Source organism: Triticum urartu, chromosome 4 (assembly GCF_003073215.2).
Source record: "Triticum urartu cultivar G1812 chromosome 4, Tu2.1, whole genome shotgun sequence".
Classification (NCBI taxonomy): Eukaryota; Viridiplantae; Streptophyta; class Magnoliopsida; order Poales; family Poaceae; genus Triticum; species Triticum urartu.
This window is the reverse complement of record NC_053025.1, coordinates 538,742,784-538,765,936: the sequence shown is the minus strand read 5'-3', so window position 1 is coordinate 538,765,936 and position 23,153 is coordinate 538,742,784. Positions and strand designations below refer to the sequence as shown.

Below are 23,153 nucleotides of genomic sequence, written 5' to 3'. Positions count from 1 at the left end.
GACGGTCTTGATGCACTACAGCAGCAGGGCTTCGCCTAAACTCCGCTACAGTATTATCGAGGAATATGGTGGCTGGGGGCACCGCATACGGCTAAGGAATAGATCACGTGGATCAACTTGTGTGTTTCTGGGGTGCCTCTGCCTCAGTATATAAAGGACTAGAGGGGGGAGGCTGGCCGGCCATAGGAGGCGCGCCAGGAGAGTCCTACTCCTTCTGGGAGTAGGATCCCCCCCAATCCTAGTTGGAATAGGACTCCTTGAGGGGGGAAAGAGAGAGAGGGGGGCCGGCCACCTTTCCTAGTCCTAATAGGACTAGGGGAAGGGGGGAGGCGCGCGGCCACCTTGGGCTGCCCCTTTCTCCTTTCCACTAAAGGCCCATCAAGGCCCATATGGTTCCCGGGGGGTTCCGGTAACCTCCCGGTACTCCGGTAAAATCCCGATTTCACCCGGAACACTTCCGATATCCAAACATAGGCTTCCAATATATCAATCTTTATGTCTCGACCATTTCGAGACTCCTCGTCATGTCCGTGATCACATCCGGGACTCCGAACAACCTTCGGTACATCAAAATGCATAAACTCATAATATAATTGTCATCGTAACCTTAAGCGTGCGGACCCTACGGGTTCGAGAACAATGTAGACATGACCGAGACACGTCTCCGGTCAATAACCAATAGCGGGACCTGGATGCCCATATTGGCTCCTACATATTCTACTCGAAGATCTTTATCGGTCAGACCGCATAACAACATACGTTGTTCCCTTTGTCATCGGTATGTTACTTGCCCGAGATTCGATCGTCGGTATCCAATACCTAGTTCAATCTCGTTACCGGCAAGTCTCTTTACTCGTTCTGTAATACATCATCCCGCAACTAACTCATTAGTTGCAATGCTTGCAAGGCTTATGTGATGTGTATTACCGAGAGGGCCCAGAGATACCTCTCCGACAATCGGAGTGACAAATCCTATTCTCGAAATACGCCAACCCAACATCTACCTTTGGAGACACCTGTAGAGCTCCTTTATAATCACCCAGTTACGTTGTGACGTTTGGTAGCACACAAAGTGTTCCTCCGGTAAAAGGGAGTTGCATAATCTCATAGTCATAGGAACATGTATAAGTCATGAAGAAATCAATAGCAACATACTAAACGATTGGGTGCTAAGCTAATGGAATGGGTCATGTCAATCAGATCATTCAACTAATGATGTGACCTCGTTAATCAAATAACAACGCTTTGTTTATGGTTAGGAAACATAACCATCTTTGATTAACAAGCTAGTCAAGTAGAGGCATACTAGTGACACTAAGTTTGTCTATGTATTCACACATGTATTATGTTTCCGGTTAATACAATTCTAGCATGAATAATAAACATTTATCATGATATAAGGAAATAAATAATAACTTTATTATTGCCTCTAGGGCATATTTCCTTCAGTCTCCCACTTGCACTAGAGTCAATAATCTAGATTATACTGTAATGATTCTAACACCCATGGAGCCTTGGTGCTGATCATGTTTTGCTCGTGGAAGAGGCTTAGTCAACGGGTCTGCAACATTCAGATCCGTATGTATCTTGCAAATCTCTATGTCTCCCACCTGGACTAGATCCCGGATGGAATTGAAGCATCTTTTGATGTGCTTGGTTCTCTTGTGAAATCTGGATTCCTTTGCCAAGGCAATTCCACGAGTATTGTCACAAAAGATTTTCATTGGACTCGATGCACTAGGTATGACACCTAGATCGGATATGAACTCCACCATCCAGACTTCTTCATTTGCTGCTTCCGAAGCAGCTATGTACTCCGCTTCACATGTAGATCCCGCTACGACGCTTTGTTTAGAACTGCACCAACTGACAGCTCCACCGTTTAATGTAAACACGTATCCGGTTTGCGATTTAGAATCGTCCGGATCAGTGTCAAAGCTTGCATCAACGTAACCTTTTACGGTGAGCTCTTTGTCACCTCCATATACGAGAAACATATCCTTAGTCCTTTTCAGGTATTTCAGGATGTTCTTGACCGCTGTCCAGTGATCCACTCCTGGATTACTTTGGTACCTCCCTGCTAAACTTATAGCAAGGCACACATCAGGTCTGGTACACAGCATTGCATACATGATAGAGCCTATGGCTGAAGCATAGGGAACATCTTTCATTTTCTCTCTATCTTCTGCAGTGGTCGGGCATTGAGTCTGACTCAACTTCACACCTTGTAATACAGGCAAGAACCCTTTCATTGCTTGATCCATTTTGAACTTCTTCAAAATCTTGTCAAGGTATGTGCTTTGTGAAAGTCCAATTAAGCGTCTTGATCTATCTCTATAGATCTTTATGCCTAATATGTAAGCAGCTTCACCGAGGTCTTTCATTGAAAAACTCTTATTCAAGTATCCCCTTATGCTATCCAGAAAATCTATATCATTTCCAATCAGTAATATGTCATCCACATATAATATCAGAAATGCTACAGAGCTCCCACTCACTTTCTTGTAAATACAGGCTTCACCGAAAGTCTGTATAAAACCAAATGCTTTGATCACACTATCAAAGCGTTTATTCCAACTCCGAGAGGCTTGCACCAGTCCATAAATGGATCGCTGGAGTTTGCACACTTTGTTAGCTCCCTTTGGATCGACAAAACCTTCTGGTTGCATCATATACAACTCTTCTTCCAGAAATCCATTCAGGAATGCAGTTTTTACATCCATCTGCCAAATTTCATAATCATAAAATGCGGCAATTGCTAACATGATTCGGACAGACTTAAGAATCGCTACAGGTGAGAAGGTCTCATCGTAGTCAATCCCTTGAACTTGCCGAAAACCTTTTGCGACAAGTCGAGCTTTGTAGACGGTAATATTACCATCAGCGTCAGTCTTCTTCTTGAAGATCCATTTATTCTCAATTGCTTGCCAATCATCGGGCAAGTCAACCAAAGTCCATACTTTGTTCTCATACATGGATCCCATCTCAGATTTCATGGCTTCAAGCCACTTTGCGGAATCTGGGCTCACCATCGCTTCTTCATAGTTCGTAGGTTCATCATGATCTAGCAGCATGATTTCAGAACAGGATTACCGTACCATTCTGGTGCGGATCTCGCTCTGGTTGATCTACGAGGTTCAGTAGTATCTTGTTTTGAAGTTTCATGATCATCATCATTAGCTTCCTCACTAATTGGTATAGGTGTTGCAGAAACAGTTTTCTGTGATATACTACTTTCCAATAAGGGAGCAGGTACAGTTACCTCATCAAGTTCTACTTTCCTCCCACTCACTTCTTTCGAGAGAAACTCCTTCTCTAGAAAGGATCCATTCTTAGCAACGAATGTCTTGCCTTCGGATCTGTGATAGAAGGTGTACCCAACAGTCTCCTTTGGGTATCCTATGAAGACACATTTCTCCGATTTGGGTTCGAGCTTATCAGGTTGAAGCTTTTTCACATAAGCATCGCAGCCCCAAACTTTAAGAAACGACAACTTTGGTTTCTTGCCAAACCACAGTTCATAAGGCGTCGTCTCAACGGATTTTGATGGTGCCCTATTTAACGTGAATGCGGCCGTCTCTAAAGCATAACCCCAAAACGATAGCGGTAAATCAGTAAGAGACATCATAGATCGCACCATATCTAGTAAAGTACGATTACGACGTTCGGAAACACCATTGCGCTGTGGTGTTCCGGGTGGCGTGAGTTGCGAAACTATTCCACAATTTTTCAAATGTACACCAAACTCGTAACTCAAATATTCTCCTCCACGATCAGATCGTAGAAACTTTATTTTCTTATTACGATGATTTTCAACTTCACTCTGAAATTCTTTGAACTTTTCAAATGTTTCAGACTTATGTTTCATTAAGTAGATATACCCATATCTGCTTAAGTCATCTGTGAAGGTGAGAAGATAACGATATCCGCCACGAGCCTCAATATTCATCGGACCACATACATCTGTATGTATGATCTCCAACAAATCTGTTGCTCTCTCCATAGTACCGGAGAACGGTGTTTTAGTCATCTTGCCCATGAGGCACGGTTCGCAAGTACCAAGTGATTCATAATCAAGTGGTTCCAAAAGTCCATCAGTATGGAGTTTCTTCATGCGCTTTATACCGATATGACCTAAACGGCAGTGCCACAAATAAGTTGCACTGTCATTATCAACTCTGCATCTTTTGGTTTCAACATTATAAATATGTGTGTTACTACTATCGAGATTCATTAAAAATAGACCACTCCTCAAAGGTGCATGACCATAAAAGATATTACTCATATAAATGGAACAACCATTATTCTCTGACTTAAATGAATAACCGTCTCGCATCAAACAAGATCCAGATATAATGTTCATGCTCAACGCTGGCACCAAATAACAATTATTTAGGTCTAATATTAATCCCGAAGGTAGATGTAGAGGTAGCGTGCCGACCGCGATCACATCGACTTTGGAACCGTTTCCCACGCGCATCGTCACCTCGTCCTTCGCCAGTGTTCGCTTAATCCGTAGTCCCTGTTTCGAGTTGCAAATATTAGCAACAGAACCAGTATCAAATACCCAGGTGCTACTGCGAGCTCTAGTAAGGTACACATCAATAACATGTATATCACATATACCTTTGTTCACCTTGCCATCCTTCTTATCCGCCAAATACTTAGGGCAGTTCCGCTTCCAGTGACCAGTCTACTTGCAATAGAAGCACTCAGTTTCAAGCTTAGGTCCAGGTTTGGGTTTCTTCTCTTGAGTAGCAACTTGCTTGCCGTTCTTTTTGAAGTTCCCCTTCTTCTTCCCTTTGCCCTTTTTCTTGAAACTAGTGGTCTTGTTGACCATCAACACTTGATGCTCCTTCTTGATTTCTACCTCCGCAGCTTTCAGCATCGCGAAGAGCTCGGGAATAGTCTTATTCATCCTTTGCATATTATAGTTCATCACGAAGCTCTTGTAGCTTGGTGGCAGTGATTGGAGAATTCTGTCAATGACGCAATCATCTGGAAGATTAACTCCCATCTGAATCAAGTGATTATTATACCCAGACATTTTGAGTATATGCTCACTGACAGAACTGTTCTCCTCCATCTTGCAGCTATAGAACTTATTGGAGACTTCATATCTCTCAATCCGGGCATTTGCTTGAAATATTAACTTCAACTCCTGGAACATCTCATATGCTCCATGACGTTCAAAATGTCGTTGAAGTCCCGATTCTAAGCCGTAAAGCATGGCACACTGAACTATCGAGTAGTCATCAGCTTTGCTCTGCCAGACGTTCATAACATCGGTGTTGCTCCAGCAGCAGGCCTGGCACCCAGCGGTGCTTCCAGGACGTAATTCTTCTGAGCAGCAATGAGGATAATCCTCAAGTTACGGACCCAGTCCGTGTAATTGCTACCATCATCTTTCAACTTTGCTTTCTCAAGGAACGCATTAAAATTTAACGGAACAACAGCACGAGCCATCTATCTACAATCAACATAAACAAGCAAGATACTATCAGGTACTAAGTTCATGATAATTTTAAGTTCAATTAATCAATTACTTAAAGAACTCCCACTTAGATAGACATCCCTCTAATCCTCTAAGTGATCACGTGATCCAAATCAACTAAACCATAACCGATCATCACGTGAGATGGAGTAGTTTCATGGTGAACATCGTTTATGTTGATCATATCTACTATATGATTCACGCTCGACCTTTCGATCTCCGTGTTCGAGGCCATATCTGGATATGCTGGCTCGTCAAGTTTAACCTGAGTATTCGCGTGTGCAAAACTGTTGCACCCGTTGTATTTGAATGGACGTAGAGCTATCACACCCGATCATCACGTGGTGTCTGGAACGACGAACTTTCGGCAATGGTGCATACTCAGGGAGAACACTTCTTGATAATTTAGTGAGAGATCATCTTATAATGCTACCGTCAATCAAAGCAAGATAAGATGCATAAAAGATAAACATCACATGCAATCATATAAGTGATATGATATGGCCATCATCATCGTGCTTGTGATCTCCATCTCCGAAGCACCGTCAGTCGGATCACCATCGTCACCGGCGTGACACCTTGATCTCCATCGTAGCATCGTTGTCGTCTCGCCAAGCTTATGCTTCCACGACTATCACTACCGCTTAGTAATAAAGTAAAGAATTACATCGCGATTTCATTGCATACAATAAAACGACAACCATAAGGCTCCTGCCAGTTGCCGATAACTCGGTTACAAAACATGATCATCTCATACAATAAAATTCAGCATCATGTCTTGACCATATCACATCACAACATGCCCTGCAAAAACAAGTTAGACGTCTTCTACTTTGTTGTTGCAAGTTTTACGTGGCTGCTACGGGCTTAAGCAAGAACCAATCTCACCTACGCATCAAAACCACAACGATAGTTTGTCAAATAAACTCTGTTTTAACCTTCGCAAGGACCGGGCGTAGCCATACTTGGTTCAACTAAAGTTGGAGAGACAGTCGCCCGCAAGCCACCTATGTGCAAAGCACGTCGGGGGAACCGTCTCGCGTAATCGTACGCGTAATGTTGGTCCGGGTCGTCTCGTCCAACAATGCCGCCGAACCAAAGTGTGACATGCTGGTAGGCAGTATGACTTATATCGCCCACAACTCACTTGTGTTCTACTCGTGCATATAACATCAACATAAATAACCTAGGCTCGGATGCCACTGTTGGGTTTCGTAGTAATTTCAAAAAAATGCCTACGCACACGCAAGATCATGTGATGCATAGCAACGAGAGGGGAGAGTGATGTCTACGTACCCACGCAGACCGACTGCGGAAGCGTTGACGCAACGTAGAGGAAGTAGTCGTACGTCTTCACGATCCAACCGATCAAGCACCGAAACTACGGCACCTCCGAGTTCGAGCACACGTTCAGCTCGATGACGATCCCCGGACTCCGATGCAGCAAAGTGTCGGGGAAGAGTACCGTCAGCACGACGGCGTGGTGACGATCTTGATGCACTACAGCAGCACGGCTACGCCTAAACTCTGCTACAGTATTATCGAGGACTATGGTGGCTGGGGGCACCGCACACGGCTAAGGAATAGATCACGTGGATCAACTTGTGCCTTTCTGGGGTGCCTCTGCCTCAGTATATAAAGTAGTAGAGGGGGGAGGCTGGCCGGCCAAGGTGTGGCGCGCCAGGAGAGTCCTACTCCCTCTGGAGTAGGATCCCCCCCAATCCTAGTTGGAATAGGATTCGCGGAGGGGGAAAAGAGAGAGAGGGGGCGGCCACCTCTCCTAGTCCTAATAGGACTAGGGGGGAGGCGCGCAGCCCTTATGGGCACCCTTTCACCTTTCCACTAAAGCCCACTAAGGCCCATATAGGCTCCCGGGGGGTTCCGGTAACCTCCCGGTACTCCGGTAAAATCCCGATTTCACCCGGAACACTTCCGATATCCAAACATAGGCTTCCAATATATCAATCTTTATGTCTCGACCATTTCGAGACTCCTCGTCATGTCCGTGATCACATCCGGGACTCCGAACAACCTTCGGTACATCAAAATGCATAAACTCATAATATTACTGTCATCGTAACCTTAAGCGTGCGGACCCTACGGGTTCGAGAACAATGTAGACATGACCGAGACACTCCGGTCAATAACCAATAGCGGGACCTGGATGCCATATTGGCTCCTACATATTCTACGAAGATCTTTATCGGTCAGACAGCATAACAACATACGTTGTTCCCTTTGTCATCGTTATGTTACTTGCCCGAGATTTGATCGTTGGTATTCCAATACCTAGTTCAATCTCGTTGCCGGCAAGTCTCTTTACTCGTTCTGTAATACATCATCCTGCAACTAACTCATTAGTTGCAATGCTTGCAAGGCTTATGTGATGTGCATTACCGAGAGGGCCCTAGAGATACCTCTCCGACAATCGGAGTGACAAAACCTAATCTCGAAATACGCCAACCCAACATGTACCTTTGGAGACACCTGTAGTACTCCTTTATAATCACCCAGTTACGTTGTGACGTTTGGTAGTACCCAAAGTGTTCCTCCGGTAAACGGGAGTTGCATAATCTCATAGTTATAGGAACATGTATAAGTCATGAAGAAAGCAATAGCAACATACTAAACGATCGGGGTGCTAAGCTAATGGAATGGGTCAATGTCAATCAGATCATTCTACTAATGATGTGACCTCGTTAATCAAACAACAACTCATTGTTCATGGTTAGGAAACATAACCATCTTTGATTAACGAGCTAGTCAAGTAGAGGCATACTAGTGACACTTTGTTTGTCTATGTATTCCACACATGTATTATGTTTCCGGTTAATACAATTCTAGCATGAATAATAAACATTTATCATGATATAAGGAAATAAATAATAACTTTATTATTGCCTCTAGGGCATATTTCCTTTCAGTGATGTAGCATAGTAGAAGAAAGTATTTACCTCAGTTAACAACAATGTTTATCGAACTAGTAGAAGTCACTAAGATAACAACATTGGCAGTAGCTTCACACAAACAAACAAATTGTTTGTACCCAACAAAGGCAAGGAGGTTGTCAATCCCATTGTTCTTGCTAGCTACAAGATTAAAACCAGATAGTGATAGGACAAAGCGGCAAGAAAGTTAAAAATTTAATTGTTGTAGGAGTTTTTGTATTGATGGAAAATAGACCCGGGGCCATAGGTTCACTAGTGGCATCTCTCTCAAAAGCATGTAGTGGCATGGTATACAAATTATTGTTGGGAAATTGACAGAATAACACAAATTATAACTTTGATCATTCATGGTATAGTCTCACACAGGTCTTACATCTGTGATAAGTAGACCGTTAATCCAATTGCATCTACTACTATTACTCCACTCCAAGACCGCTATCCAGCATGCATATCAAAGTATTAAGTTTGCAAGAAACAGAGTAATGCAATAAGCAAGATGACATAATGTAGACACAAGAAAACTTAGAAATAAGATTGACCCCATCATTTTATCCTTAGTAGCAACAACACAATACAATACAATACGTGCCTTTGTCCTTAATGTCACTAGACAAGATCACCACAATATTGAACGCACTACTACGCACCACTCCCTCTAAAGAACTACTCATCTATCTTGGCCAGAGAAGACTCATAGATCGGAAAGCATACATAGCACTGAAATTATGCATCAAAGAAACTTCAAGAGATTCAAATAAATTCAATGAACAATCTGATCATAAATCCACAATTCATCAGATCCCAACAAAAACACCAGAAGAGTTACATTGGATGGATCTCTGAAGAGATCATTGTTTTGAAGATCAAGAGAGAGAGAGAGAGAGCCATCTAGCTACTACTCCGAAACCATAGACCCTAAAAGAACTATTCACACAACATCATAGAGGCAACAAGGTTGATGAAGATGGCCTATCCAATGATTCCCCCTCTGCCAGAGTGCTAGAACAAAGCTCTAGATGGGATCACATCAGAACATAGGCTTGCGGTTGCGATAAATTTTTTTCGGGTCTCGCTCCAATGGTTTTGGAATATATGTGAATTTATAGGCTATAGATTAGGGCAAATGGAGCAGCAGGGGCCCACCGCCCTGGCCGGGGCGCCCTACCCTCAGGGCGAGCCCCTTGGCTTGTGGTCCCTTGGTCCATCTTCTGGTCACCTCCTAAAGTGTCTAGGATCTCTTTTGTTCCAAAAAAATTACTAATTTTTTTCTCATGTTTGGACCTTCGTATGTACCGGTTTTTTGTGAAACCAAAAACAAGCCAAAAAACAACAATTGTCACTAGGCACCGGATTAATATGTTAGTCCATAAAAATAATATAAAATGATATAAAATGAAGGCTAACGTATGTAAGAATGATAATATAATAGCATTTAAAAATCAAAAGTATAGATACATTTGAGATGATACAAACACTTAATTGCTACGCGTCCTCGAGTAGGTAAATGATAAACAAAGATTTTTTATGTTCAATGCTACCTAGCATGTTCTTGATCAAATGATATAACAATTGTGGTGTGAACTTAGGATAGAAATGATTCAAAGGAATAATCTATATTTGATAATAAGCAAGTAAAATCAAAGTACATAAACAAAATAAGTATTACTTTTTCATGTTAAAATGTCTTGAAGTAAAACCAATTAATACTGATAATGTCATATACATGTCCCTAATCAATCAAAGCCTTATCAAATTTAACCATCTTATCATAATAACAACCCATACCATCGGTGCAGTAGCCAAATCCATGACGAGCCCTTTTCTACTGCTTAGCACTTCGTTCAATGTTAAGACTACAAGCTTTTGTTCTTAGCACTTTGGATGGCAAATAGAATGATGATGGGGATTTTAAAGAAGACGAAATATAAGATAGTCTCACATCAGCGAGGCTTGATCATTAGGCAATGGAGAGGCCTTACAATTGATGTCAATGTAAAGAGTAGGGATTGCCATGCAACGGATGCATTAGAACTATAAGTATATGAAAGCTCTCTCTAAATGCAACAAAGTGGGTGTGCATCCAACTTGCTTGCTCATGAAGACCTCAAGAATTTGAGGAAGCTCGTCATCCGAATATACAAGCCAAGTTATATAGTATAAGGATCCCACTAGCATAATCATGAAGTATATGAAAACTCTCTATATGAAGTACATGGTGCTACTTTGAAGTATAAGTGTGGAAAAGGGATAGTAGTATGTCCCCTCTTTCTCTCTCATTTTCTTTCTTTTCTTATTTTAACATTTTTTGGTGGGATCTTTTTGCCCTCTCCTTTTTATACCCTCATAGGTAGGGACACACTCTAAAAATGATGATCATCACACTTTTATTTACTTACAACTCAAAACTAAAAATGGTGACTATATATGAATGCCTATGCATGGTAGTGTACCAGGATGTGCAATGATCTAGTATAGCATGTATAACAATGATGAATGGTGGCTTTGCCACAAATATCATGTCAGCTCTATAAGTTCATGCAAAGCAAAATGGCAATGAATGCTCAAGTCATGTGAATAGTAACAATGGAAGGTAATATATCTTGGAATGGTTATGGAAATGCCATAATATGTAGGTATGGTGGCTGTTTTGAGGAAGATATAATGTGACTTATGTGTGAGATATCTTATCATCTCATGGGGTTTGAATGCACCGGTGAAGTATGCACCAAATCTCAAGGTGAGAGTGGGCAATGCACGATACCGAAGTAGCTACAAATATGGATACTACACCACGACACTCAAAGCAGCGTCAAACAATCTGTCGGCATAGGCCACCTAAGGCGACACATTTAGCTCGGGAAAGACCTTTCCCGACATAAAGGAGTTGTCGCCTATAGTCCTGCCGGGAAAGGTCTATGCCGACAGACAAATCTATGCCGACAAACAGTATGACAACATTAGTGAGATCTATGGCGACAGACATTTCTACACCGACAGACAAAGCTATGCCGACGGATCATTTGACAGTGTGCTATGCCGACACATTGTGTGACATCCATTGCTACGCCGACAGTTTGTCTGTCAGTGCACTATACCAACAGATAGTGCGACGCCCAATACTTATGCCGACACATTTACTGCCAGGGTCCTACATTTCAGCACAAATGCAAATGCACCATTATTTGAATGAAATTACATTCATAATGTTCAATTCATGTTCAATACGCAATACATATATAAACAATTATACTCTTGTATTCATCACAAGATACCATTGATAAATACATATATATTCAACATATAGAAGATTCATTAGTTTTCTTCACTCAAGTTAGCTACAACCACTAAGGAAATACATAGGTCGACATATAAGCTGTGACCTGTTACAAAATACGGGCTAAGTTCATAAGAGACTCATGTCTAGTCACTATACAAAACACTATGGAACACACCAAGTCTTTGTTCATCGAACCAACAACAACTTCCATATGAAAGTAGGTCGACCATGCATCCCATGAAGAAAAGCCATAACATCTTCGATTTGATACCTTCTGCCATTATACCCTGCAAAATCACTCATATGTTTCAGCAATATTATCATAGCAGCATTTGTTCAAACTTCTGAGTTGCTCTTGAGTCCAAAAATCTAAAAACAGAAGATGTTCAACAAACTGGCTTGCTTAAATGAAAAGTAAACAAATACTTGATTGCACTTCCTCTCTAATTAAATCTATGCATCTCTCCTAGTTTTCTTGTTTCTCTCTAATTTTCAAGTTTAATTAGGCAGCATATAGGCCAAAGCTAAAAACAGACTTATTTAAGTGCAATGAAGAAACCCAGTTACATGCAATGTTATCAAGAAACAGCCATGAATATATGCCCAACTTCGTAGAAAATAAATCATCAAACCAGCATTCAAGTTCTTACAAACACACGTACAGATCCATGAGAGTTTGCATGTTACATGAAAGTTTGCATATGCTGATAAAAAAAGTAGTGCCAAACAAGGGTGACGAATACAAAAGGGGAAATTATGTAGCATTATATTGGAAACCATCTACATCGGCCAGAGTTAGCTCGAGTTTAAACTAAACATACAGCTCTGAACTACAACGATTGAGAACCAACAGGCCGTTGTGAAACTTGATTAGTTACATTGCTATAGCCCAACAGCTTTGTGCTGACATTGATAGCCTCTTCTATTTTCTAGTATTGAAATACAAGAAAAAAGCCCGAGCAACTAACCACCACATAAACATTGTGAGACCATGCAACTCCGCTAATTATCATAAATGCAAAAGAGGAAGCAACTCCTATTTTGTTAATGGACTAGATCTGATAGAACATAATAATAACTTGACTCTCGAGCCGAATTTAGGAACTGATAATTCCTTTCTCAAGTACTATAAGCAGATCTTTCATCGAGCAAGGTGGAACTTAACCAATCTGGACACTATAAATCAACACAACATGAGGAGGGGCCCCTTAACTTTTTTCAACAAGAAGGAAGAAACTCGGGTGCAGAATTCATCTCTGGATGGGTTGAAGCACCAGATAGTTACTCTGTCACTGATCTAGGGCTTTGTTTTCAATCTGAACATTAGCAGTGCTTATCGACCAATAAGTCTTAGGCTTGAGGTTAAACTTGAGTGAAATAAAAGATAACTTTTATATGTTCAGTGCAGTGTAAGTCAATGATAACTTTAATGGCTTCGAAATGCTGTGAAATATTAGACCTAAAACAACTATATAAAGGCTTGGAATAAGATTTATATGAACCAAACGAGCTACATCTCGACAGTAATCTGGAAACATAAACAAACGACAGAGTAAATAAAAAATATAGAAACATTAAATAGTTCTGGTGTTTCTTGACCTGCACTTTTAGATTTGAGTTGTCCAGCAAACATAATATCAGGCTCAACACCCATTGCTTTGAATATAAGTTCAGACTGGACTCTGGGATAGTTTTCCCGACCTTTTCCACCCCAGACACGTGCTGGTGCAATGTTGCTCAAGATCATTCAATGGTAAAGCATGCCACTGAATCAAACTACACTTTTTTTACTTCATATTACACAGTACACATAGAAACAAGCTATCATGTAAATGCCTGATGTAGCAGATGATCCTCCTTTCGATTTGATGCATCATCGATTATAGTCTGATGCAAACTCTGATGGTCTGATGAATCATCTATTTATAGTGACATTACAAACTAGTGTATATGTGTGTAATTATATGCACATACACACGCTATGAAGCATGAAACATGACAATAAAATGCAAAGCATACCCAGAAGAAAAACAATAGACTTTTAGTTCACACTGATGACCCTTTCTCCCATTCTAGCCCTTTTTATTTTTGAACCAAGCATCATACCATAGATAACAGTTCTATAAAAAGAATCCTATTCAGTTCTATAAGACCTCTCACCTTCCTCTTGTTTCACCAATATTTGAGAGCCTCTATAATTCATCATTTGCTAAGCTCGCTTCCTCCTCTGGTATTATCATATTTTCTGCTGCAAATAACACATATTGTTGAACATGATGCTTAAGAGACAATGGTAGAAAATAAGATGCATACAAAGGAAATTAATGAGTTAACACAGGGCAGCAACAAAATAAAATTCAAACAACCATCAATTTCTAGATCTTTTCACAACTCCAAGCAGCAGCAGGATAATAAGAATCTGGGTGGCAACTATAAATCAGCATGGCACGACGGCCGTGGACACATAGAGCATGAGAGCGAGAGAGAACACCAGTGGCTTACCATTAGCTATGTCGGAGTGGAAGTAAAATCGGGTCCATCAGACACGTAGCGCGGAAGGCATCAGAGTGGAAAAAGAATCACCGCGCACACCATATGGCGGCTCTGTCCTGCACCTGCATGGGCAAGGAGACACATTGATACAGTAGGGATGTCAATTACAGTGAATACATACAGTGTTCTCAGCAGCAAAGAAACACTTCATAATCTCTCTCTTGATTTTTCAGTCTCTAAGCCAAATAAATAATGATTGAAATCTGCGGCACAACTGGAGGAAAAGGAGATTCACATAATCACTTAAACTTCCATACACTAGATACAGAGTCCAAGTTTTGGTTTAATATTGATCTTATAACATGTTTTGTTACAAAGATGCAAACTGCACTACCGATTTCACAATTTTCCACCGGCACTTTTGGAACGTCCGTTGCTAATACTGGTGGCACTTTTGGAACGGCAAGCACAACGGCCTTCTATAGAAAACTAAAGTTGCATGCTACATAGGGTAAATTTTCCAAATACAGGTGGCCAACATAATTTATTTAGTCTGAAACTTCAGGTGCTGCAAAGAATTGTGCTTCAATTGTTCAAGAAGACAAGTTGGATTGCAAGACCTCTCCTCTTCTCCTCTCTGAAGAAATAATTATTCTGGTGCAGTAAGCAAATTTAGGACGGATGAAGGAGACGAACAGAAGGGGAGGGAAGAGAAATTCTTACATTATCCATGGCGTCAGAGCAACAGCGTCTTGGGAAGGGAAGAAGCCAGCACATAGAGAACCTGCGCGCGCGTGAGGAAGACGCATCAGGGAAGGGAGCGGCCAAATCAAAACTAACAACAGTCTGGGTGGGAGAGGGGCGGGGAGGAGACCTTCCATGGCAGCGGCTGCCAGTGCGTGGTTGTGTAGATGGAGCCCGAGGTGGATCCGACGCTCGGAGCAGAGGTGCTCGACGACGATGGCGCTGGCGGATCTGGGCGTGCCATGGCCGCCGCCTGACCTGCTCTTGGTCGCGGTGGATCTGCCTCCCTCTTTTCTTGTCCTATCTTCAGGAGGCACCTTCGGCTTGGAACGTGGGGGGAGCACCACATGCTAGAAGGAGGCTGTGGGAGGCGCCATCGCTGGTGGGAAAGGCGGCGGCGCGAGCAAATCGGCCGGCAAGTCAGGGGCGGCGGCGGAGGAGCGTGTGTGGTGTGGGGGAAAGAGATAAGAGATAAGATGGGGTGCTGGCCGGGTGGAGAAAGAGATAAGATCGGCCAAAATTTGGAGTTTCTGCGTGTCTCGCGCGCAACTTGTCCCGCCTGGCTCGAAATAAGTGGGCCAGGTCCAAACTTACGCCGACACTTTTTCCATCGCAAAGAAACAACGACAGATAATCTAACAGCAAAGAAACTTATACCGACACATAGTATGTCCACAAACCGACTAGCATTGTCGACGGATACACCGAAAATCTGGAGCTACCTCAACCGTTCATGTGTCGGCATTGTTGTGGACAAATAATATGTCGGTAATATACACTTGTACCGACAGATGCGTGTCGCCATTGTGGTGTCGTGGTGTAGGTGGAAGTGTTGTAAAGACCTCAACTCATAATCAAAACAAATCCCTAATACTCTGTAGCTTACAAAGGGTAACCATGAGACTAACTACTCTTAGGGAAATTGTTTGGCAAAGCCGAAGCCCATTGCACATCTCCGGCCCATGATACATGAGAGTGCTACTTACAACGCTCTTCAGTTTAGACCTTTCATGATAAGCTTCACTTAAATAACCGAGTTCTAACGTGTATGACCTTAATTATTACATTTTTACACTACTTCATGCAAGTGTTTAAGTTTATACGTATATATACCTACTATATTATCTCAAAATTATTTCAAAGAACCCTAACTATCAAACTTCAATCGATCTACAAGTTCATGCAAGTTTTTATTATACCACTACTACATACCCATTATTTTTGGACCAACTCATAATTCATGCAAATTACCAATTACTATTCAACTCTTAAAGTATAAAAGTGAAGCAATAGATTCCTAATATTTTCTATAAAATCATATCACTGTGCTCAAACAAATATAAAGTGAAGTACAAGAGAAATTTCCTCAACTCAAATAGATATAAGTGAAGAACAAATGAGCATTCTATAAGTATAAGATGAATGTGTGTCTCTCTTAATAGGTGTGATTAGGAAATAATGATTTTGCAAACAAACCAAACAAAAACAAAAATGCTCCAAGAAAAACACACATCATGTGAAAAATAAAAATATAGCTCCAAGTAGCACCAGTGAAAAAAATGTCTAACCACAACTTCGTTGGTGGCGCACCATTTTCCATCAACACGGGCACTATTTGGTTGGTGTAATTTGCACGCTAGCTATATATTGGTCGTGCTGGCGTGGATATTTTGCGAGACGTCACTACTATGTGGGCCCAGCTGTGCTAACCAGTTGGAAGATACTGCTGGCGTGGGATTTGAATACACGCCATAGATAAGGTATATAGTGTTGTCCTACCCTCTTTGAGCACGCCAGCACTAAGTTTTGCTTATATATAGAAGTGTTGGCAGCCCTTGTTTCTCAAATACATTCACTTCTATTCTGCAGAAAATTCTACTCCCTCTTAGCTAGTTGCTTTGGTGACAATGGACCCACCGGAGCTTGTCGAATTGGCATGAGCCTGTGCGAGTCCACGTCGACGAGGCGTGTCAAAAGTTTGGGACTCTGCCGCCTTGGTCGGGCTCTCCTCTGGCCCCATTGGCTACGGCATGAGCTCACCACGGCCAATGTGGTCGGCCCTGTCCGATGAATCATCCCACTGTAGCACGTCGGCCGTTTGATCCGGCAGCTACGCCACCGGCGCCGAAGCTACCGGGAATTGAGCGAGGGCACCTGTGCTGCTTTGCGGCTGTCGACGCCCTGCTGATAAGCATATGTCGCACACAAAATGGAATCCAGAGTGAGAGTACTATATATGCGCTAAATGTGGAAAGTTAATATGACAGAAAACACCCTCCCGGTCTATTTATGCTAATTTGCACAATTTAACTCTATCGTCTAGTGTCACTCACATGAATATGTGTATGTATATTGTGATCCACGGCAAGGTTGTCAGAATCGCGATTCTGTTATACGATTCTACGACTTTACGATCCAAACTAACCCCTATGATTCTACGATTTTAGTTCATAGAATCTACGTTTCTACGATCCTGATAGTGAAGATTCTATAATTTGCGATCTTACCATCGGAGCTCTGATCCGATTCAAAATCGCGATTCTGACAACCTTGATCCACGGGCACCGGTGACAAAATATTGCTACATGTGGATATGGGTTGATCTCGTGCAGAAGTACGTAAGCGAGTTGCTCGAGTACTTCATTGGACCACTGAGGCAGCAGATAGATGAGATGCAGCTCAAGAATGATGTGATGCGCCGCCAAATTAAAAGATGTTTCGATATGCGCTTTTAACTGGTGTTATGCTTGGCCTTGTTCTCTCAGCTTGATCGGTGGCAGCATTTCTTCTCGTAGGAGTCATTACACTGATGATGTTCTTAGTGTAGATGAAGTAGTAGAAGCTATATATATTTGTTATTGTTTTCATCCTTCAACTATTATGTATCTAGGCCAGATTAATGAGATCGATGTCGTTCTAATTATTCGTCTTGAACTATATTTTAATATGTATATATATACACGCAAAATAATAAAATAAAATATTAAATTAAAATAATAATAGAATAATAACACAACAAAATAATAAACTAAACATCTATAGGAAAATAAAAACAATGTGTCCAACAAATAAAAGTAAAAAAGTTCAATAAAATCATAAAACAATAGCAATGGTGTGGACCACGTCGGCCAACGCCAGCAATTGCAGTGCTGGCCCCCAAATCAATTAACCACCCACCCACTTCAAATCCACCCCCCGCGCCACCGCCGCCGCCGACAGCATCCCCAGCCGCCGTCTTCGTCACCGCCGTCAAGTACTCGTAGCCGCCTCTGTCTTCTCCGCCTATGTTCCCCCTCTCATCATCTTCCCCGCCCCTGTCGCCATTTTTTCTTCTCCACCTACGTCTCCCCCTCGCTGTCGCCTCTACCCCCACCCCCGCAACGCCCCCATCGTCTCCACCCCGCAACGCCTCCTCGCCATCTCCACCACCACCGGTGAGCTCTAGGTAGTGTAGACTTTTTTGTGTAATAGTAGTGTACAATTTGTAGTGTAAGAGTTGTGTAGAATTTTCAGTGTAATAGTGTACGACTTTTTGTGTAAGCGTAGTGTAGAATTTTTTGTGTAAGACTGTACTATAAGATTTTAGTGTAGTTATAGTGTAAGATTTTAGTGCAGTTATAGTGCAAGATTTTTAGTGTATGGGTAATGTAGAATTTTTAGTGTAAAGTAGTGTGGCATTTTTTGTGTAAGAGTAGTGTAGAATTTTTTGTGTAAGAGTAGTGTACAATTTTTAGTGTAAGATCATAGTATATGATTTTAGTGTAGTTTTACTATAGTTCTATGTAGTGTATTCGTAGTGAAAGAATTTAGTGTAGTTGTACTTTAAGATTTTAGTGTAGTTGTAGTGTACGTTTAGTTACATTGTTGATTGTAGGTTTGCAGTTACTCATCAATATGCCCAATTTTTACTAACTTGTTAGTTATATATGCACCGTCACAGACGGCTCCGAAGTTTCGCGGTGCGCGACCGAAGGGGAATAAGTACTATGCGACCATTAGGAAGGACAATGTCGTCAACGAGCTTGGCCATTGGGACACACCGGAGTTTGCGGCGCGCACCTATGATGCCATGGCGGTAGAGTTCTATCAGGAAAGGGCGATTCTGAACTTCCCTGAGTGTCCTGAGTACGCAGAGTTCCTTGCACCGGAGGGCATGAGGATATGCACTAAGGCCGAGGAGAAGGAGAGCAAACATGCCGAGAAGCAGTTCTTTGACCCATTGGTGACCGAGCTTGCGAGAGATGAGAAACTCGTGGAGACAAACAAGATGATGCTACTTCAGTATGCAACCAAGATGAGCGCGGAGGAGGATCCTATAGACTGGGATGCCTTGGAGCATCAGGAGGAGGGTCAGCAGAGGTGTCGTAGGTCCACTAGGGACAACCACGAGGTCGGACCCTCAATAGCTTGCTAGATGGGTAGCCTATTTCGTATGAATTGTTTAACTTAATGCATGTTTTATGTTTGAACTATGCATGGCTTGTAGAATTGCTTAATTACAAGTATGTCTTAATATCTAGATGGACGGGTAGTGTCGGTGTCAAAACCGGCAGATCTCGGGTAGGGGGTCCCAACTGTGCGTCTAAGGCAATGGTAACAGGAGGCAGGGCACACGATGTTTTACCCAGGTTCGGGCCCTCTTGATGGAGGTAAAACCCTACGTCCTGCTTGATTTATTCTTGATAATATGAGTAGTACAAGAGTTGATCTACCACGAGATCGGAGAGGCTAAACCCTAGAAGCTAGCCTATGGTATGATTGTATGTTGTCCTACGGACTAAAACCCTCCGGTTTATATAGACACCGGAAGGGGCTAGGGTTACACAAGGTCGGTTACAAAGGAGGAGATATACATATCCGTATTGCCTAGCTTGCCTTCCACGCCAAGTAGAGTCCCATCCGGACACGGGACGAAGTCTTCAATCTCGTATCTTCATAGTCCAACAGTCCGGCCAAAGGATATAGTCCGGCTGTCCGGAGACCCCCTAATCCAGGACTCCCTCAGTAGCCCCTGAACCAGGCTTCAATGACGATGAGTCCGGCGTGCAGTGTTGTCTTCGGCATTGCAAGGCGGGTTCCTCCTCCGAATACACCACGGAAGAATTTGAATACAAGGATAGTGTCCGACCCTGCAAAATAAGTTCCACATACCACCGTAGAGAGAATAATATTTCCACAAATCTAATCTGCTGACACGTTTTGGCAGCATGACATCATGCCATGGCCGGTAATTATTCGAACCGTTTTTCTTTAACCAGCCCCGCACATAACGCGAGGCGGTTTCTTGACACGTCTTGTCAAAGCAGAGATCGTGTCCCCTTATTACGGGATTCTCATCAATACGGACGTGGGTAACCCAACCGCGCCATCAATTACGGACGCTTGGGGGATAAGCGAGTTTTACCAGGCTAGTGGGGGCGCATAGTTTAGTCCGCCCTTATAAAGGGATAAGATCTCACCTTTTTCTACCCACGCCTTCTTCCTCCTTGCTCATCCATTCTCGCGCACTCGAGCTCCAGCGCCCAAGTCGCATCCTCCTCCCTCAACTCTCTCCAAACATGTCCGGAGCGGGAGGCAAGTGGATGGCCTCCTCCGTCACGGAGGGACACATCAAAAAGTTACGTGGAGCCGGATACTTAGCCGCGGATATCGCGCACCGGCTGCCAGCCGGGCAGGTCGTCCCTACCCCGGAACCTCACGAAAGGGTGGTTTTCCTCCCCCACTTCGTCCGTGGATTGGGGTTTCCCCTCCATCCATTCGTTCGCGACCTCATGTTCTATTACGGGCTGGACTTTCATGATCTGGCCCCGAATTTCATCCTCAACATCTCGGCGTTCATCGTCGTGTGCGAGGCTTTCCTCCTCATCCGGCCCCACTTCGGCATGTGGCTAAAGACCTTCAATATCAAGCCGAAGGTGGTGGGCGGCCAACAAGCGGAATGCGGCGGAGCCATGGTGGGCAAAATGCCCAATGTTATATGGATCGAGGGCTCCTTCATGGAGACCATAAAGGGGTGGCAATCGGGGTGGTTCTACATCACCGAGCCGCGCGACACCAACTGGGTGGCGGCCCCCGAGTTCCGATCCGGAATCCCCACGTGGCTCACTTCCTGGAAGGAGAAGGGCCTGTCCTGGGGTTCATCGGTGGAGCTGGACGGACTCCAGAAGTGTATCCGGAACATGACAAGCAAGAAACTTAAGCTTGTCAACATAGTCCAGGTCATGCTCTTCCGCCGGATCCTCCCGTGTCAACAACGGGACTTCAACTTATGGGAGTTCGACCCGGCCCAGCACCAGACTCTCAGCGAGCTCTTCGACACAAGGCATAAAAACGTTTGGAGGGTGTTGTTCAAGGGCACCGAGGTCCCTCCTTCTCTTACCGAGGACCGCGGGCTAAGCGCGAAGCGCCATGCGAATCCGGTAAGTTCTGTACATCTAGTAGGATATTTATTTCCCATAGCTTAACCATGTGCGGGGTCTGAGCTCCCATGCCTTTGACAGGAACTGGGTGGAGACATCGGAGCAGATTAACTGTCCGGCCCCTCTGCCCGAAGACCCTGCGGACGCTCTCCTGACGGAGATGCGGACTCCGGCTCCTTATGAGGTGCCGGAGATAGACCAAGAAGAAGGCCAAGGGAACCCGAAAGAGTTCCCGGCGCCAGGTGGTATCGGACTCATCGTCCGATAACTCTGAGACGCACTCCTCCCACGAAACGAGGAGAAGGAAGACGAAGACTCTCCCCCTCCAGCCGGGGGAGACAAGAAGAGGAAGGCCGCCCCAACCGGGGAGGCCGAAGGGTCCAAGAAGGGAAGGACTCTCCTTCCGGACTGTTCCACCCGCCGCCGACGGCGAAGACGAGTGGCTGCTCAGGGCCAAGCCCCTAGCGAAGTCGTAAGTATTCGGATACCAGAGTAACTCATAGCATACCTTTGCGCACTGCTTCTCCTAACGTCGAATATGATTATGCAGTCCGCCCCAAGCCCGTATCGATGTATCATCGTCGGACGGTTCCTTGGACTCGTCGGACATGAATAGTGATACACTTCCAACCGCCACCTCTCCTTGCCCTACGGACAATGCCGAGGTACTGTCTCAAGGGGCACCGAGCCGGGGGGAGACAGTCCCGGAGGCGCCTCAAGGCGACCTTCCGGACTCCAGGAGCAAAGGGAGCAAGGCTCCCGGGGGCTCCAAGTTCGGCTCTCAGCCGAACACCGCCGGAACCTCCAGTGGTTCCGACTCGGGCAGGCGGCCCCCTTCCAAAAGGGGCAAGACGCCCGTGCGGTGACCTCTGTCCATCCAGAGGCACCGGACAACCTGCTGGGAGCGCTTCGCGGCGCTTCCATCGACGAAGAGCACCGCACTATTATGAGTGCGGTGATCAAGAAGGTTCAGTCCGCCAAGAGCGGACTGACTGAAGCCTGTGCCAGCCTTCTAACAGGCTTTGAGGTAAGTATTTAAATATAGGAAAAATATTACCGCATAGACAGTAGCCCCTGATGCTCTGTTTGGTGTTCACAAAGAAAAGCCGAATAGAGGATCAAATAATATATGCAGGAGTCTAATATAAGTATGTCTGTATGCGTATGCAGGCTTCGCTGCTGACCTCTGCCGCACTGACTGCGGAGGTCGCCGCACTGAAGCAGGACCTCGAGGGGTCCGAGAAAGAGCTCGGCCTTGCCAAGAGGCAGCTCGAGGAGAACAAAGGTAAGTAATACCTTGTCTATATATATAAAAGAAAATGTGGTTGCGAAATGACAGGATCATCATGAATGTGCCAGGGGCCACGACCGAAGTGGCGACCCTGAAGCAAGCGCTTGTCCGAGGCCGAAGACAAAGCGGCCAAGGAGCGCACCGAGCGGGAAAAGCAAGAGGCACGGGTGGGCGAGGTGCAGCAAGAGCTCCAGGCTCTCGTGAGAAGCACGAGGCTTTGGAGCTTGACTCGAAGACGCGAGAGTCTGAGCTTGCCGCGGCCCTCGAGAGCACAAAGAATGCCAAGGCTGAAGCCCAAAAGGCCCTCCAGGAGATTGAGGCGATGAGGAAGATAGCGGCGGGTAAGGCATTCAATATGCAAAGCAAGCATGTGAAAGTAAATTACTTGTTACTTACCCGAGTCCGGAGCTCTCCAGGAGCATTCGCAGATTTGCCCCGCAAGCGTGTCGGATGCCGAAATTTTACCAGGCCGAGGAGGGAAGCTCGA

At 44.1% G+C, this 23,153-nt stretch overlaps 1 long non-coding RNA gene across 1 annotated transcript; it reads right to left on the bottom strand.

Annotated features, from left to right (window-relative positions):
* Positions 1-11,677: 11,677 nt before the first annotated feature.
* Positions 11,678-15,401, bottom strand: LOC125552511. The gene is made up of 5 exons (XR_007303651.1): positions 15,087-15,401; positions 14,936-14,996; positions 14,222-14,334; positions 13,880-13,967; positions 11,678-12,006 (listed from the first exon to the last, which is right to left on the bottom strand). It is a non-coding gene; the product is annotated as an uncharacterized LOC125552511 (long non-coding RNA).
* Positions 15,402-23,153: the final 7,752 nt, after the last annotated feature.